The 19,950-nt window shown below is 33.8% G+C and overlaps 1 protein-coding gene across 1 annotated transcript in view; it reads left to right on the top strand.

Moving 5' to 3' along the window:
* Window positions 1-19,950, top strand: part of LOC148308596 (sodium/potassium/calcium exchanger Nckx30C-like) — a 119,367-nt gene that overhangs the window by 79,934 nt on the left and 19,483 nt on the right. The gene's annotated exons all lie outside the window — the stretch shown is intronic.

Genomic DNA, 19,950 nt, shown 5'->3' with positions numbered 1-19,950 from the left:
GAAAGTGACCAAGTGCATTTTTTACAAAAACGTGATCATCGACTATTTGATATCTTACTAGCTTAATATTGCCCTGAAAAAAAACCCCAAAGGATTTTAAACTTGGAAGTATAATATGTGGACTTGTTAAAAACGACTAATTGCATTGATGTTTATTTTCTTGCCAAGCAAAAGTGACTTAAATGACCCTCCTAAACATTTTACGTTTTGTTACTTTGTACGACTACGATATGCGCGTTTTTTCTTCTGTATCTATTGTGTAATGGTCAGCACGCTTGGCTACCGTTCAGGAGGTCCCGGGTTCGGTTCCCAAGGGGGGTAAAATAAATATAAGTGATTTTTTCACTGTAATATTTATTCAATATTACCATGGACTGGTACCTGAAGCGGAGGGCTGATCACCTTTCCTTCATGTGTAAAAACGTTTATATGACACAGCGCCCTATGCACCATTCGGGTGCGGATAAGGGTTTTATTATTATTATTATTATTATTATCTATTTTTATAAATATGAAATCATCTTTATTCTAATTTACCGCTTCAGTTTAAATTAAATTAAATGAATAGTGATTTAGATAACTTTTGTTGTAATTAGTAGCGAATCATTTCGGATGCGGGTTCATGAACACCTTCGCAATAATCCTTGAGGTTAGTTGTTCCGTTCTGAAATGGCGAACTAAACTAAATCTAAACTTGTACGGTCAAATGCCAAACAATAATGTTTCCTACGCACAATTTTCAAACTAATCGTAATTTCAGCTGTATTGGTAATTTAGCCTCATTACATTAGGTACTTACTGAAACACAAAACGTACATTTTAATAGCCAATTTCGCGTTTACGACCATTTTAAATAGTAATTTTTGAATATTTAAATTATTTCTAAATCGGCGTATATTTTAATACGTGTTTATTTTATTTGTTGAAATACATTGTGATATTTACAAGCACATTTATTATTAAGCCTAAAAAAATATTTATTGTAAATTTAAATTAATTTAATTTAATAATAATTAAATTAATCTTAATAAATTTCAAGTGGGTAAATGATCCGTTATTGGGTGGTTAAAGTGATCACTTTATGAACTATGTATCATTAAAAAAAATAAATAAAACATAAATAAAATAACGAATGGTATGTAATATATTTCTTCTCAAAATGGATAGCTAAAGTAAAAAATAATCAAGCAATAAAACCATCAGCTGTTTAGATATATACATAAATTCTTATACGCGTATTTATGTATATATATATATATATATATATATATATATATATATATATATATATATGTGCATGTATTCTGAAAAATTAATTTTATAATTAAATACATACATGTGTATTAATTCTAGACCAAGAGGGATACAGATTTAATTATTTCTTGCATCGGATTTGATATGGCAAGCTGCCCCGAATGTGGCTACGCGACACAAGTTGTCTCTGGGGACAGTGTCGCGTGGAGGGCGACCACATACACCACACACACCCCGCACACACGCGTCCACCCTCGCATGAATATGTAAACTCATCCTGGGTTTTATTCCGGCAAGATTTATGGGGAATGTGCGCCATTCACCAATTTATGCGAGGTTCATTTTTGTTAAAAAGATGGTCGTATTTTTGCCGCGGGTTATCTGTTTAAATCATACTTATACCGTGTGTAAATATTACATTCGAAAAGGTTTCAGACCACAAACCGTTTTTTTTTGCAAGGTGACATATGTTTCGATTGTGGTACGTGCATACTCTAACGTGTGTATAATATTATACAGTAAAACCCGATTATAACGCGTATTTTAAAACGCACGTTCGGACAAACGGCGGGTTTTTTTTTTACCTTTTTGTAATAAGATGAAATAATCTGTCACGTCGTAATAGATGAGGATTTAACACGTTGTTTTGTGATTGTTAGGATAAATTGTCAGTGCAAGTAATATTTGATGCACTAACTTTGAGATTTCTTATTTTAAAAGTAATTAAATACAGCAGAAACTATTTATAACGCGCACTCGGATATATCGCGGGTCTTTTTTATGGCGTTTTTGTTTTAAGGAAGCCAGCGTTAAAACACGTACTCGTAAATAAATAAAAAAATTACAATCGGGTGCCTAGAGGCACAAGATTTTTGATTAGACAGTCACTTTGTGGTAATATCTATCATTTTTTTATTTAAATCTTACTTGGTAAATACCACTACTTCTTAAAATCCTTTGTGATACGTGAAATGAAACATCCGAATAGAAACCAAAATTTTAAATAGATAAGCAACTTTTCCTTTAATTATAATGTTTAGAGTCACGTCAAGCAAAACATTATAAATTGTAATATAAGCATAAAAATTAATGAACAGCTTTATTTTGTAAGTGATTATAGCCGCATAAGATACTTTTTTTTTATTTTTTTTTTTTAAACTCTATTCTATAACCCTGTAAGTTTTCAGCATGTATATTTGTCTGGCCAAAAACTCGGTAAGTCTTAAAAACACCATATTGATCATAAATTTTCTCAAATTTCCCAGTAAGCATTTCTAGATCAATGCACATTTAAAACTCTCTCTTCTATAAAAATTTCGCATTTTAATTCCATAATATTTTGATTAATTTATGTTCATATACCTGGATAAGTGGGTACAAGGTACAAGTGGATGCATTCGGTGTTTAAATTTAATAAAATACATAAAAAAATATTATTCAAATATTCTATGGTGTTTGCGGAATGCGCAGAAACACGTGTCACAATAAATATTATGAAATATTGGTATTTAACAAGTGAAATTTAAATTCAAAATGCATACATTTTACCCCAAAGTGACAGCCGAATCAATAAATGAAACTTTTATAACTTACTAGAACACAAAGAAGGAACTTTTTTGTGTATATATTAGGTTAAAATCGTTAAAAACAATAAAACAAATAATTAAAAAAGGACTCCACCGACAAGACACACAAGGTGGCTTGGTGGGTCTCTGCAAAAAAAGTTATAAATATGTATAAATTGTGATTGAAATAAATGTACACGATAAAAAAAAATTAAAAAAACGTAAATCCTTAATTATGGATATTACCTTAATCTACAGTTATTTTACCTCTAGTTGTTATGTTGGCTAACTAAATATAAATCTGAGATAAAATAAATATATATAAATATGTATAAAGTTGAAAAAATATGAACATAAATAAAATAAGTATGAACATAAATAAATCTGAGGTAAAATAAATATGAACGGACTATAGTATACGCATATAAAACATGTGAACGTACACTTGAACTACCTCGTACCGCATAAATATATACATATTTTCCTATATATATTTATACCGTTTTTTCGTTTATAATTTATGGTGGTTAGGAAATACTCAACGAAATAGTTAAGTTTGTAAAGTAATCTTGCCATTTTGTTCACATAATTTTCGAAATTTCCCAATTCGTTTTCCGCCCACATAACGTGGGATAGCGAGTAGCCGCATAGTTGTGTTGGCGTCGGTACGCTGTAATAATGAAAGTTTTGTGAAAGAATCTCCCTTTATCTGCGGTAACTGGTGACTAGTGACTAGTGACTATGGTGTTGTCTGTGGGCCTTTCATCAGCCTAGAATGAAAATGTTCGCAGAGAGTTTACAACTATGAAACCCTCTCACAGTTTCTCAAACCTCAAAACGAGGACAGAGGACAGAGGACCACTCTGAAAATTGAAAACATTAAGACAAAATCATTATTTGATACAACATTTTGAGAGTGTCTATTTGGACACCCTCAAAATGTTGTATTTACTTGTAAATACAACATTTATTTACAACATTTATTTATAAACAAGTATTTACTTGTTCACAAATCTGGATTATCTCCAATTAGGATTAATTTTTGATATTATAAAAAAAATATGTAAATTAGCTCCTAATTGAAGATAATCCAGATTTGTGAACAAGCATTTGGACACACTCAAAATGTAAATAATTTAAGTGGTCAAATTATAAGCTTAAATAAAAAAATTAAAAGGATATTTCCTAGCGTTTCTTGGTTATGTGATGATAATCCAGGTTTCGGCCCTCACATACAAATGAAACATTTTCTTCTCAATAAAAAGCTGCTTTCATCTCATCATAGATGTCACTAGTGAAATTGTAGTGAATTCAATCACTACGTTTCGAATTTGAACAATAGAAGTTCCAAGAATTTCAGTAGTGTGGTTGTCAATCATGGGTACAATTGGTGATTGCTACACGTGTGTAAAGTGCTAAACCAGCTTATGGCGGTCGTAAGCCCCGTAAATGGCTAGACATATTATTCTTCATCTATGTTGAGATGTCAAAAAATTATCATTTGATACCATTCCGTGACACAAAGCACATTGAAAGTTTTCCGACCGCATTCCCAGATCTGATACAGAAGCATCTAGGCTTTCTGACAGATCTGCTCTTGCGAAGCAATTTTTTGCTGTTTTTATTTTAGGAACTAAGTTGCGGAAATTATATCGTATCCCGATTTTACTGTGAATTTGCATTAAATAGCTTTCAATGCCGCTTAGGCTCACAGAAATAGTATGAAATTGAAGTAAATAATAAAAACACAAATTGCTCACTCCTCTCAACAACGTCATATATAAAAAAACGTTAATTTTCAGTTATGTATGTTTTCAGAATGCCCAGAAAATGTTCTATAGCCCAGCAAAAGCAGCACATTTTAAACTTGATATTTACCCGGTGCAGGGCATAAAGTGTTGTTTTTGCATTTTAATAAAAAGGTATTGTTTAAATATTTTTTTAAATATACTTAATATTTTTCAAATGGAGAAAAAACATTCAGGTTCCACCTAAAAAGATCTGTTGCAAGGTAAAAAGTTTAATAAGTGGCTTGATATTTATTTTTAATACATTATTGTATTATATTTTTAAACTTTAAAAACGTTCTCCTGAAAAATCAAGTTTTTTTGATTTATGACGTTGTTGAAAGGAGTAAGCGATATGTTCGAATGCTGATATAAGGAAATAATGCAAGGTTGAGATAAGCATTATCGATAGAATCAGGAAAGATGTGGGCATGTGAATAAAATGAGTGATTCTTCATTTATTTTATTAAATTGTTAGGCATAGTCAAGCAATTTTTTTTATATTTTTAATGAAAGTTTCTTTTTTTTACTAAAAAAAATTGCCACATACTTTGGGAACCATTTCCCCCTTTGTATGAACCGACTGTCCAAGTCTGTCTACTCTCTATTCTGGTGTATGGGGCTATCATCATTTACGAGTTGAATCAGGAAGGACTCATTATCCTTTTCTCTTTTACTGATTACTACTATCATGCAAGCCAAGTTTTTCTAAAAAAACTAACTTACTAACCATCACGCAGCATTTCGCTGGGGTAGGCAGAGAGAATAGAAAGCCACGCTAATGTCTTTGCAAACAATCTTCGCCCCTTCCACATTCATGCATCTCCTCATACATACTCGCCGATTGTTCCGACTCCTGACCTGACCGCTTTCAAGTATTGTGAATGGTGAGCTTAAGTATTAAATATGAAAGTGATCAGTTATTATTTTTAATATAAAGTAACGTATTATTTTTAACATAAATCTTTTCCGCCTCCACAGTGCAATGGTCAGCATGCTCGGCTACCGTACTGAAGGTCCCGGGTTCGATTCCCAAGGAGGGTCAAATAAATATAAGTGATTTTTTCACTCTAATATTATTCAACATTACCCTGGACTGGTGGCTGAAGCGGAGGGCTGATCACCTTTCCTTCATGTGTTAATGATTAAGATAACACTGCATTTATATGATGCAGTGCCCCATGCACCATTGGGGTGCGGATAAGAGTTTGAATGAATGAATGAAAAATAAAATTTATTTAATATTACCCTGGACTGGTATCTGAAGCGGAGGGCTGATCCCCTTTCCTTAATGTTTATGTATGTATTAATTTTTAAATCAAACACAGATTTTTTGAGTCTATGAAGTTGTATTTTATTGAAAAACACATAAAAATTAATACTGTGACAATTATTTCGCCTAGTTATGGCATTTTCATTATGTGTTAACGATCATGACTACACTGCGTTTATATGATGCAGTGCCCTAGCACCATCGGGTGTGGATGACGGTTTGAAGATGTATGAGGAGATGCATGAATGTGGAAGTCGTCTAAAACAGACGAAAGGAATCACAACTTCTCCATATATTATATTTACAACCATTGTGTGAATTTTTCTTTTTCTCCCAATCCCTAAATCCTTTTTCTTTTAGACATATCACTTATTTTTATTTTTTTTAGTTTTATATTTAATTTTTTGTTTTCTGTTAGTCAAGTATTTGTAGTTTATATTAACACTTTTATTTCTTATTTTCATTCTTAAAATATCTATTGTATTCTTGCCAGTGCCCTTTACTATGACCTTAATATAATATATTGTATACCCACACTTAGGCCATGCCTTTGTGGGATCTTTTTTTGTATTTACATTATATCGCTCACTCCTTTCAAGAACGTCATAAATCAAAAATCGTCAATTTTCAGTTGTGCATGTTTTCGGAATGCCCAGAAAATGTACTATATCCCAGAAAAAGAGCCATGTTTTTAACTTAATATTTACCCGCTGCAGGGCAGAAAATGTTGTTTTTGATATTTGAAGAAAATGTATTGTTTAATTATTTTTTTTAATATACTAAATATTTTTCGAATGGAGAAAATACCTTCAGGTTTTGCCTAGAAAGATCTGTTGCACAGTAAAAAGTTCAATAAGTGGTTTGATATTTATTTTTAATACATTGTGTTATATTTTTAAACTTTAAAAACGTTCTCCTGAAAAATCAAGTTTTTTGATTTATGACGTTCTTGAAAGGAGTGAGCGATATGTTCATTTTTTGTATTTTTATAATGTTGTAAAATGCTAAATAATTTAAAATAAAGATATTTTTTTGTTGTTGTTTTTTTGGGAAGAATTTATTTCGTAACGTCCTCTCTTTTGAAATGGGTAAAAGTTGACTGTTAATCTCGCTCATAAATCACTTGACTGCCATTCCGCGTAATTCTTTTGTAATGATGCGAAACTTACGCTGAAATCGCGTCATGCCACAAGGAACGTCACTCATAATGCTGACATGTTTGTTTTCGCATGGGAAACTCTGGAAACTAGCAAGTACCTACCGCGCTTCGTATTACGATGTGCCTACCTACGTACCTACGTACCTATCCATATGGTGATGGGCAAGTTAACGCACATTGTTCTTCTTCTCATCCTCATCCGACTGTTCATCCATTGGTGCATTCTTCTTAGCCATACATTAGGGCTGGTAACAGGACTATAAATATACAAGGAAATGATTTTGATAAAAGTCCGTTATTAAATATATTTCCAATCACTCATCATCCCTGATCCCTTTTGACTGTGACTGCCAATCAACACAAAAAAAAATGAAGCCACTTGAGATCTACCCAAGCTTCTTTCCCTAACCGTCAGAATATTTTGAATTTTGTTAAGTAGATAGTGTTTTAGTATTAATCAGTCTTGATAAAGAAGCGGTTAGCTTCGAAACCGGTAGACATTATAATTCAGTTATAATAAAATATTTATAGTGATTTTAAAACAATGTTACATTTTAATTATAAAATGGAAAATCACGAAGTTAATGCTTCAAATATAAAATAAATATCTTCTTTTTCTTCTTCATGAGCCCTCTGTCCTCCACTGCTGGATATAGGTCTCTTCCGTATCCTTTATTTTTTTGGTCAAAGCCTCTGTGCTTTAAAAGGCTTGTCTGCAGGTAGGATAGTAAGGATTGGGAACACCCAGACCAATTGAAAATAAATCTTTTTTTTATTTCAAAAAAATATTGCATACATAAATCATATATACATATAATATTCCCGATGAGTAATTTCTATTTCTCATTTTGGGACATGGGATTAAGGTTAACAAGACTGTAACACAAATAATAATGTAACAAAAAAGATTTTTTAAAATAACCAAAATTACTACTAATACTAATACATGGCAAAATATTAAAAAAAATTAATTACTTTCCTGCAATTATTTTGCGATTGGCGGTAATCGAATCTACGACGCCGATTCAGTCCAACGTCTACCCAACTGTGCCACGGCGCCTGTCTTAAACACTTAAAAACGGAAGTATTAGATAAAGAAGACTTTTTAATGTTATTTTTAAATAAAAAGCTTTAAATATTTTTTATAGAAAATATTTAAGAATAAAAACTATTAACTGCCAATCAACCAATTAGGAAACGGTTTATCCGATTTTGTTCCCAGACTGTAATTCGTATTTTATATTGCGAGGGAGTAATTTACGTGTAACCGAATTCGTGGTTTTGAATGGAAAACCAAAACCGCAAGACTGTCACTGACAGCCGCGGTTTTCAGGTATTTGAAAGCGCTGTTTTATTCGTTTCGCCAGAAAAAAGGCGCGTAGATTCACACAACAGCCACCAATGAGACCGTTTAATTTTGTACATAACAAATCAAATCTTTTAAAGTTTGTAGGAACACACATATAGGCAGTGGCGTGCACAGAGATTTAATTGGTGTAGGCAGTAGAGTTTGGTAGTAAGTAGAAAGGAAAGGTGGGTTTTTTTTAGATGGGAATTGCATATTTACCTTGCTTAATATGTACAAGGTTTATAGATCATTTAGTGGATTTTTGTTTCTTCTAGCTAATTAAATATGTTTTATTTGAATTTGTGCTATGAAGGTAAGGTGGGTAACAATTAGTAAGGTAGGCAGTAGAGGTAAGCAGTTAGATAAGCTGAGTACTACTTACTAGGTAGTAACGTAAGATAGGTATTACTTAGTAAGGTAGGGTAGGTACTGTTTGCGTTTTTTTTTTTTTATGTCACACGGGTAAGTTAGGATAGACACTGCTTTTTTGTATATATACATAGAATGCACGGCCAATGTGGTATACGAGTGTGTAAGCACTTAAAAACCAAGGCATTTTTAAAGTTACTAAAAACATGTAAAGATGAAAAAAATATGTTTTTCGCCTGACGAGGTTCCCTCAAACAAATGTTTGGAAAATTGTTGCATGACAGAATTAAAAACGAAGATGTTGGAAAGGAATTTAAGCTGTAACTAGGTATTATTGAAAAGATGGAGAAAATTTCATTTATTCTTCTTTGCAAGGTTAAACTTACCAGGTTTTGTGAATCCAAGAAGTAAAAATACAAAATAAAAACATAATTAATAATAAAAACTAGAAAAAACTATTGAATTGTATACGGAAATTTAGTATATCGGGATAATAACCATTATTTGAACGCACATATGCAGTATGTCCATGTCGGATTATTAAATTAGTACTAACCGAAAGCTAAATAATATTTTCAACGCTGACAACACTGGCGCACGGCGGTCTGATAATCTATTGGAAAATTCTTTTCCCGCTCGCAGAGGCCATCCCTCTCTTCTCCGTTACGCGGAGCGCGATCGAGGGGGACAGAGGAGATAACTTCGTAGGCTCTTTGTAGTAGGTACTACAGTTTGGCAGCGCGCCAACAGCGCCACTACGCTGTGCAAATTTCAGATCCCAGTGGAGTTACGCCACTTCAAAATTCTAACTTTCAGTCGTAACTTTTTTAACTGCAGGTGCCTATGTACATGCTACATAGTCTCCAAACCGCTGTATTATTTAGTTAACTTAACCTATGAGTACTATCAAACCAGCAGGTATTTTTTATTTATTTATACATATCGCTCAATCCTTTCAACATCGTCATATACAAAAAAATTGATTTTCGGGAGATCGTTTTTGCAGTTTAAGAATATAATGAAATGTATTAAAAATAAATATCAAGCCACTTATTGAACTTTTTACTGTGCAACAGACCTTTTTAGGTAAAACCTGAAGGTTTTTTCTCCATTTGAAAAATATTCAGTATATTTAAAAAAAATAATTGAACAATTCATTTTCTTCAAAATGTAAAAATAACATTTTCTGCCCTGTAGCGGGTAAATATTAAGTTAAAAATATGCCGCTTTTGCTGGGATTTAGTAGGTACATTTTCTGGGCATTCCGAGAACATGCACAACTGAAAATTGTCGATTTTTGATACATGACGTTGTTGAAAGGAGTGAGCGATATAATAAATGTCAAAATCAAACAATGATTATTTGAGTCTACTTAATTATATTTTATTGTTTAATTAAATTTTGTGATGATTATTTCGCCTCGTTATGGCATTTTCAAACGAATGTGAAAATTGAATGGATTGATGGTCCTTATAAATAAATATCTACGATGATAATAAAAATACTGCTAAATATAGAAAAATTAATGTATAACACCGGGCTCATCCTGCGCATTATAAATTAATTTAATTTTACATTGTCTATGACATTACTCGTCCTTAATTACCTTTATTGTATATTACATTACTAACCAACTAACTAACCATCACACCGCTTCCCCGGAGGTAGGCAGAGAGAATTGAACGCAACACCACTTTGTCTTTGCAAACATTCTTCGCCTCTTCCACATTCATGCATCTCCTCATACATACACGACGATTATTACGACTCCTGACCCGGCCGCGTTCAAGTATTTGACATACTTGATTGTGCCAAGTTTTCCTCGGTCTTCCTTTGATTCTTTTTTCAACTACATTCCCCCATAAATTTGTTTTACCGTTCTTTCCTCACTCATACGTTCCACATGTCCAAACCATCTCAGCACACCTTTCTTCATTTTATCGATAATGCTTATCTCAGCCTTGCATTCTTATTTCATCATTCGAACATCTATCAAACATCGTTTTGCCACACATCATGTGAGAGATCGCATAACATTACTATCATTTAATAATTATTAATTACTCAACAATTTCTACGCCCACGTTATTTATTTACGACACTTTAAGTAAATATTAAAAAAAACACTGCATTTTTCTGTTTTATTTAATTTAAAAAAGGTAAATTTCCAGGGGGGCCTTATTAAAAATGTGACAAAAGTGACAAAAGATAAATAATAAAGTGACAAAATAAATAATAAAGTGATATTAAAGGCCTATTAAAAATGATATTAAAATATTAAAATATTAAAATATTAAATGATATTAAAAATGATATAAAAATGATATTAAAAATGATATTAAAGTGATATTAAGGGTCTTATTAAAAATGTGACAAAAGTGACAAAAGATAAATAATAAAGTGACAAAATAAATAATAAAGTGATAAATAATAATAATGACAAAAGATAAATAATAAATTAAAAAGGATATTTTCTGGCGTTTCTCGTGTATGTGATTATAATCCAGGATTCGGACCTCACATACTAATAAACGAGTTTCTGCTCAATAAAAAGCTTCTTTTCATCTCACCAATAGATGTCTCTAGTGAAGTTCTAGTGATTCAAGAACAATGTTTAAAAATTTGTTCATATACATATTTAGAACTTCCAAGAATTGGAGTAGTGTGTTTGTCAATGATGGGTAGAATTGGTGAATGTTACACGTGTGTAAAGTGATAATTTAAACCAGCCTATGACGGTCGTCAGCCCCGTAAACGCCCAGATTTCCATATTCATCTTCATCTTTGATGACATGTCAAAAAATAATGTCAAAAAATAAATTGAATTTATGTAAATTTAGCTCAATTGTTAGTTACTCGAAATTGAACCCGAGATCTTTAGCATGACAGCCAAATCCGGAATCTGCTATATAACATTTATTTTAACATCTCAACATAGATGAAGAAGAATATGAAAATCTGGGTATTTACGGGGCTTACGACCGTCATAGGCTGGTTTATGTTATCACACGTGTAACATTCTCCAATTCTACCCATGGTTGACAACACACTACTCAAATTCTTGGAACTTCTAAATACATATATTGTTCAAATTCGAAACTTAGTGTTCAAGCACTAGAGACATCTCGGCTGTCCAAATTTAAAACACAGTAAGGGACATTTTTTTTGTAGTAATTTTTTTTTGCATTTATGGTTTAAGTAGACTCTACTTAGTCCAAAAATGCAAAAAAAACCTACTACAAAAAAATGTCCCGTACTGTGTTTTAAATTTGGACAGCCGATCTATGGTGAGATAAATTACTTAAACCAGTCTCTGACGGTCTTAAGTTTAGTAAATACCCAGGCTTCCATATTCTTCTTCATCTATGTTGAGATGAAAAAAAAAACTAACTGGAGATAATCCAGATATGTGAACAAGTATTTGGACACAGTTGCTATATTACGTTTTACTTTTTTTTTAAAGCCTGTTTTCACGTGATTATGATACCTTTAGAGACTAATATCTCTCGGCTTGGCACCTACTTAATTTTCATTTTGTGTTCTCCTTCAGATAAAATACATTTCAGACATCACCTGTGAAATACGAACATTCCTATTTGGGTCAAACGAGAAATAACATCTCCGCTGGGGTAGAAATTCTCCCGGCATTTTGCGGCCATAGACAACAGAAAATGGAAAACCAGTTTTGTACCTAGGTAGGTGCTTACGTAAGTCTATGATGTACAGCCGGGGTACCCAACCTCTTTGAGCTGGGAGCTACTTTTTGATCTTAAGTTTTATCGCGATCTAATACTAACATATTGATAAAAATAAGAGATATTTTTCAAGCACGAAAGCATCCGGTTATATGACAAATTGTTTTAATATTATTTTTTACATCTCATCAAAGATGAAGAAGAATATGGAAGTCTGGGCATTTACGGGGCTGACGACCGTCATCACTTTACACACGTGTAACATTCACCAATTCTACCCATGATTGACAACCACACTACTTAAATTCTTGGGAGTTCTATAAATATATGAACCAATTTTAAAACATTGTTCTTGAATCACTAGAACTTCACTAGAGACGTCTATTGGTGAGATGAAAAGAAACTTTTTATTGAGTAGAAACTCTTTTATTAGTTATGAATTGTTTTAAAGTTATAAGAAATAGATTGCCATCAATAATGAAATCATAGAGCAAGTTATGCATTCAAGTATTTGGGTGTCGTCCAGCAGCAATAACCTGTACAATGAAGTAAGAGAGCAAGCAAACAAGGCCTCTGCTGTAGCTGGACGCTTAAAAAAATTGTATGGAGAAATAAATACACGCTGAAAGAGAGAGGGGTGAGAATCTATTAGACCTACGTAAGTCCGATCTTGACATACGGCACAGAAATAAGAGCCGACACCGCGAGAACAAAAAGCCTTCTTAGGACATCCGAGATGAAGACTCTACGACCCATTGCAAGCCTAACACTTCGCGATAGAGTTAGAAGCTCTGAAATAAGAAAAATCTGCGATGTTGAAGATGTTGTGCGATGGGGAAGGGAAAGAAGACGTTTCTGGAGAAATCATGTGGGAAGAGCGAGTTCGGATCGAGTGGTGAGGATAGCAGCGGACAGCAGCATAAGCGGGATCACACCCCCAGGAAGACCACTTAAACGATGGAGGGATAGCTGGTCTTCCACCTCCCAGGAGCGGGCCGGAGAGTGACAGGACTCAGTCCTAAAAAAAGAAGAAGACAACAAAATAGAGGCGCAACTGCAAAACAGTTGCGCGATTCTTAACCGTTATTGATTTAACAGTTATTTTATGAAACGGTTATTTTTTAACCAGTTTGTTCTTCTGAAACTATTGTAGTCGTTTTTGTTATCGTTAATTCCAACTCACGTACCAAATAATAAGTTATTTGTATCATAGCGTAATATAATAATAGAACGCCACGCCTCTTCCACATTCATACATCTTCTTATATATACACGCCGATTATTCCGACTCCCGACCTGACCACTTTCAAATATTTGAAATATTTAATCGTGCCAAGTTTTCCTCGGTCTTCCTCAGCTTTTATTACCAACCGCATTCGCCTCATAAAATTATTTAAATATCCCTAGTATTTGAATCAAATGAGTGAAGAATCACTCATTTTATTCACATGCCCAAACCATCTCTACACACCTTTCTTAATACTATCGATAATGTTTATCTCAGCCTTGCTTTTTTTCCTCATATCACCATTCCAATATCTATCATACAACGTTTTGCCGTACACTCGTCTGATAGAACCCATTTCGACTGCATTCAGTATATTATTAGTTTTAGAAGTAAAACAGTTTTATTCGTGTAACATTAAAATTGTTTTCAAAACACACTGTTTTCCTGCAGTGTGCCGATTTTGTAGATAGCACTTTTAACGCAGGACGAGTCGGCCTAGCGTAAAGATCTGAAGTACGCAGTTTATCTTTTAGTGAGTGCGGCTGGAATGGGCGGCACAGAGAGGGAAATAATAAAATCGTTTTAATGACAAATGGTATTTTCCAAACTCACCCATTAATAATATTCCTGGAGCGTTATCGTTAATTTATTCCATACAAAATCGTGAAATATTGTAGTATTACAAAGGATATGTATATCGGTATTCTGAGATCATGTGAAGCTAAACTGGCAGTGCACAACGGAGTCCTGGTTCCAACTCTAATGTATGGAAGTGAAACATGGAGTTGGCAAAAGAAGGATGAAAGTAGACTGAATGCAGTCGAAATGCAATCTCTCAGAGGAATGTGCGACAAAACGATGTATGATAGATGTGCGAATAGTGAAATAAGGAAGGAATGCAAAGCTGAGATAAGCATTATCGATAAAATTAAGAAAGGTGTGTTGAGATGGTGTGGACATGTGGAACGGATGAGCGAGGAAATAACGGTAAAACGGATTTATGGGGCGAATGTTAGTGGGAAAAGAAGCAGAGAAAGACCGACCAAAACATGGCACGATACTTGAAAGTGGTCAGGTTAGGAGTCGTAACAATCGGCGGGTATGTATGAGGAGATGCATGAACGTGGAAGAGGCGAAGAATGTTTGCAAGGACAGAGTGGTGTGGCGCTCTATTCTCTCTGCCTACCCCTGCAGGGAAGCGGCGTGATGGTTAGTTAGTTATCATGTTAAAAGTTTAACAGGCACGAAAAGTGTCGGGTTGCGGTCCCGTGGTTAGTGTCGCGGACTCTTAAGTCAGAGTTTCTCGGTTCGAATCCACTCTACCACAATTTGATACCTATTTCTAATAATGAGCCGCTTAGGCTCACAGAAATAGTATGAAATTGAAATATTTGTGTAAACAATAAAAACACAGGTGCCGTGGCGTAGTTAGGAAGACGCTCGACTGCGAAACTGGCGTCGCGGGTTCGATTCCCGCCAATTGTAAAAGGAATTCAAGAAATATTTATTTTCAATTGGTCTGGGTGTTTGTGATGTATTTTTCACATTTACCTTCCCTATCCTTACTATCCTACCTGCAGACAAGCATCTAAAATAGACGCTTTGTGGGTTATTCCTTTAAAATAAAATAAATTATTCTCTTTATTTAAAAAAATATAGTCCATACAAAATAACGACTAAGCCAATTCTACCCTCATCCGTCAAAAGTGATATTTTTCATATTCCATTTTGAATAGTTTTCAAATCCTGACTCTAAATTTTCATCACTGGCATAGTTCCAATCTGGAACGTCTCAGCTTTTAGCCCATTGCTGGGAGAAAACCACGTAAAACTCCTCAGGAGAAGGCGGACTGTTCACTATCGTCAACAGTAAAAGTGGTGTATGAAAGAGAAGTATGGAGTTGGTTCAAGAATGATGAAATTAGACAGAAAGATACAAAGCGATAGAATAAGATAGTGACGCGCATGCAGGCGTACACGTCAGATGTACATGTCAGACGCTATATATGAACAGCTGAGATAGAACACATTGTGTAAACTTATTAACTAAACATCACACCGCCTCTCCGCAGGGGTAGGCAGAGAAAGGGCTTCTTCCACATTCATGCATATTCCTCATAGATATCCTTCTATAAGTATATATTTATCGTATTTACCATTATGTTTTGTAATTATTATAAAATTTTGTATCGTTACATTTTTTCTCCTTCTCTGTCTCTCATACTAAATCTCTCTTCTTCTCCATTTTTTAAGAAGTTTCACTTCCATTACGTGTACGGTCCTGCACGCGCAATTCTTTATTTATTATGAAAGCTAGTTTTAAATTACAAATGCCTTTAATTCGGACCGATTATTCCGATATTTCAACACGTGAATTCCGTATTATGAATGAATTATTCCCAAACGTAATATAAACTTGCAAGACGTCGTGTTATTTTTATACAAGAAAAATGTTAACAGGCCATTAAAAACGTAATCTATCCATTTATCAACAATTCAAGACAATTAAAATGGGTGAAAAAGAAACAGTACACTTCGTGGCTAAATTGAAACTATACTTTATAAACTAAGCTGTTCATTTTGATTTTACACACCCAGAACCGGATTTATAAAAAAAAAATTGTGTTAAAGATGGTATCTTCTAAAATAAAGTTTTTAACGTGGAGAAAAACTATAACGATTTCATTTTTCCATATCTGGAAGCGTAATTAAAAAAAGTAATTACAGCAGGACCTCTATAATCCGAACGCGTAAAATGATTGATCGACACTCATGATTGACACTATTTAAATTTGAGAGACACTACTCAAATTTGACACTACTCAAACTGACACTTCTCAAATTTGAGAGACACTACTCATGATTGACACTATTCAAACTTGAGAGACACTACTCAAATTTTACACTACTCAAATTGACACTTCTCAAAATTGAGAGACACTACTCATGATTGACATTATTCAAACTTGAGAGACACTACTCAAATTTGACACTACTCAAACTGACACTTCTCAAATTTGAGAGACACTACTCATGATTGACACTATTCAAACTTGAGAGACACTACTCAAATTTGACACTACTCAAATCGACACTTCTTAAATTTGAGAGACACTACTCATGATTGACACTACTCAAATTGACACTTCTCAAATTTGAGACACTACTCATGATTGACACTATTCAAACTTGAGAGACACTACTCAAATTTTTGGAACTCCTAGATATATGATCAATATCATGACACAGTACATACATAACAGCCATCTATGTTGGATTGAGAAAGCTTTTATTTAACAGATACCCTTTTAACTCATATATCCTGTGTCATAATATTGATCATACATGATCTAGGAGTTCCAAAAAAAATAATAGTTTGGTTGTCAATCATAGGTAAAATGGTGAATGTTACAGTGTGTAAAGTGATCACTTTACCAGCCCGTGGCAGGTTGCAAGCCCTGTAAATACCCATACTTCCATATACTTCTTCATCTATGTTGAGATGTCAAAAAAAGGTAAAATAACTCCTAAAGTGGAGAAACACAGATTTGTGAACAAATATTTTTACACATTCAAAATATTGTGTATTTTCTACTTTTTGGCTCACCTATGGAAAGAGGCACATAAAAATACGATATTTTGTTAATACGATGTATTGTTATTGTAAAATACGTTATATCTTATTGATACTGTTAATTCTAGGTTGAAATCCGGGCCCGTAAATATACGTTTGAAATAGGCACCTACGTGGTGGTGGCACCACGCCATCGGTCATGCATTTAGAAAAATATTTTCCAAACAATCAAATTTAGGAAAACTACTCACATTATTTTCTTTTTATACAAAAATTACATGAACTCAACTTAGAAAACTCATTTATTTCTTATTGCCTACTATTTTTATTACATTTATTCATGTAGCCATGGTACTGTTAATCTAAACTAAAAATTTATATCATTTTGAGTGTGTCCAAATACTTGTTCATAATTTTCTCCACTAGATATATTGTTTTTTTTTTATACGTTTTTATCACTAATTATCAAAACAACTATTACAGAGAAAAACGTGTTTTTTTACTCTTTATATTTACTTATTGTGCACAATGAATCCCTAGAACAGGTGCAAGAATTTTTATATCTAGGAAGCATGTTCACAAGGGCTGGAAAAGTGGATAAGGATATTGAGAGAAGAGTGAATGCAGGGAATAGAATAAATGGTGCTTTTAACAGAGTGATTGGGAATAAGAATATGTCCATGGAAGCCAAGCTAGCGGTTCACAACGGCGTGCTAGTACCGACACTAATGTATGGAAGCGAAACATGGAACTGGCAAAGGAAGGATGAAAGCAGAGTGAATGCTGTTGAAATGCGCTCCCTCAGACGAATGTGTGGAAAATCATTGTATGACAGAATTAAAAACGACGATATAAGAAAGGAATGTAAGGCTGAACGAGGAATAATTGAAAAGATTAGAAAGAGCTCTTTGCGGTGGTATGGACATGTGGAGCGAATAGATAGCGAGAGAATGACTAAGAAAATATATGTGGCGAATGTGAGAGGGAAAACAGAACGTGGACGACCGAAAAAGACTTGGCACGATCAGATTAATCAGAACCTAAAATCTGGCGGTGTCAAAAGTCTGCGTAATCGGAGGGCATGTATGACTAGATGTATGGATGTGAAGGAGGCTAGGAGTGTATGTCAGGACAGAAGAGTGTGGCGTTCCATCCTCTCTGCCTACCCCTGCGGGGAAACGGCGTGATGGTAGTAGTAGTAGTAGTAGTAGTATATTTACTTATATGTACGTCATAACTACATAGTAAGAAATTCGTAGATTTTTACTTGATTCAATCACCAAATATCAAAACAACATTGTTTTTATAAATTTGCTGTTTAATTTGTAGAACTCCATTTTAATTTATATGTTAAATTTTGAAATCAAACACTGATTTTTAGAGTCTACTAAATTGTATTTCAATGTTAAAAATACATAAAAATAACATTTGTGACAGTTGTTTCACCAGTTTATGGCATTTTCAAACTAATGACATTAATTTCGTAAATTAATTCGGCAGTCACTTTGTGGTAAAATCTATCCATTTTTAATTAAAGTTAATCATAGTAAATACCACTATTTCTTAAAATCTACTGTGACACGTGTTTGGATGCATTCCGCATCATTTTCGGTGTTTGAAAATGATGCGGAATGCATCGAAACACGTGTCACAGTAGATTTTAAGAAATAGCGGTATTTACTAAGTAAAAATTTAATTAAAAACTAATGACATTAGTTTGAAAATGCCATAACAATTTTTGCGTAAGGCCCACACTTAATGATCCCTCCTGTTCCCAACACAGATTAAAATAAACTTTGTGAATTATAAGAAATGTTAGTTATATGCAACTCCTATCTAAAAAAAAAGAAAGATATGCTCCTTAGAGTCTTATTTCTGACACTCTTGGCGTTTTTAGTTACTGCCGTGTCGGCTCATTTATTTACTAATTCAATTTTATTATTTACAACATTTTGAGTATGTTCATATATGTACTTGTTCACTAACTAACTAACTAACAATCACGCCGCTTCCCCGCAGGGGTAGGCAGAGAGAATCGAACGCCACACCACTCTGTCTTTGCAAACATTCTTTGCCTCTTCTACATTCATGCATCTCCTCATACATGCCCGACGATTATTACGACTCCTGACCCGGCCGCTTTCAAGTATTTGACGTACCTGATTGTGCCAAGTTTTCCTCGGTCGTCCTCTGCTTCTTTTTCCAACTACATTCGCTCCATAAATTTGTTTAACCGTTCTTTCTTCACTCATACGCTCCACATGTCCAAACCATCTCAACACACCTTTCTTAATTTTATCGATAATGCTTATCTCAGCCTTACATTCTTTCCTTATTTCATCATTCGAACATCTATCAAACATCGTTTTGCCACACATTCGTCTGAGGGATCGCATTTCGACTGCATTCAGTCTGCTTTCATCCTTCTTTTGCCAACTCCATGCTTCGCTTCCATACATAAGGGTTGGAACCAGAACTCCATTGTGTACTGCTAGTTTAGCTTCCGCTGATAGATTTTCATTTGCTAAAACTGATTTTAGTGCACCATTCACTCTGTTCCCAGCATTCACTCTCCTTTCTATGTCTTTATCAATCTTTCCATCCCTAGAAAACATACTACCCAAATATATGAAATCATCTACCTGTTCCAAAATCTCCCCATTTACCAATATTTCACACTCAGATCTACATTCATCTC

This window comes from Brachycentrus maculatus, unplaced genomic scaffold (genome assembly GCF_059751285.1).
Source record: "Brachycentrus maculatus isolate JH-2025_06_01 unplaced genomic scaffold, ASM5975128v1 h1tg000157l, whole genome shotgun sequence".
Taxonomy (NCBI): domain Eukaryota; kingdom Metazoa; phylum Arthropoda; class Insecta; order Trichoptera; family Brachycentridae; genus Brachycentrus; species Brachycentrus maculatus.
This window is presented reverse-complemented; position numbering and strand designations above follow the sequence as displayed.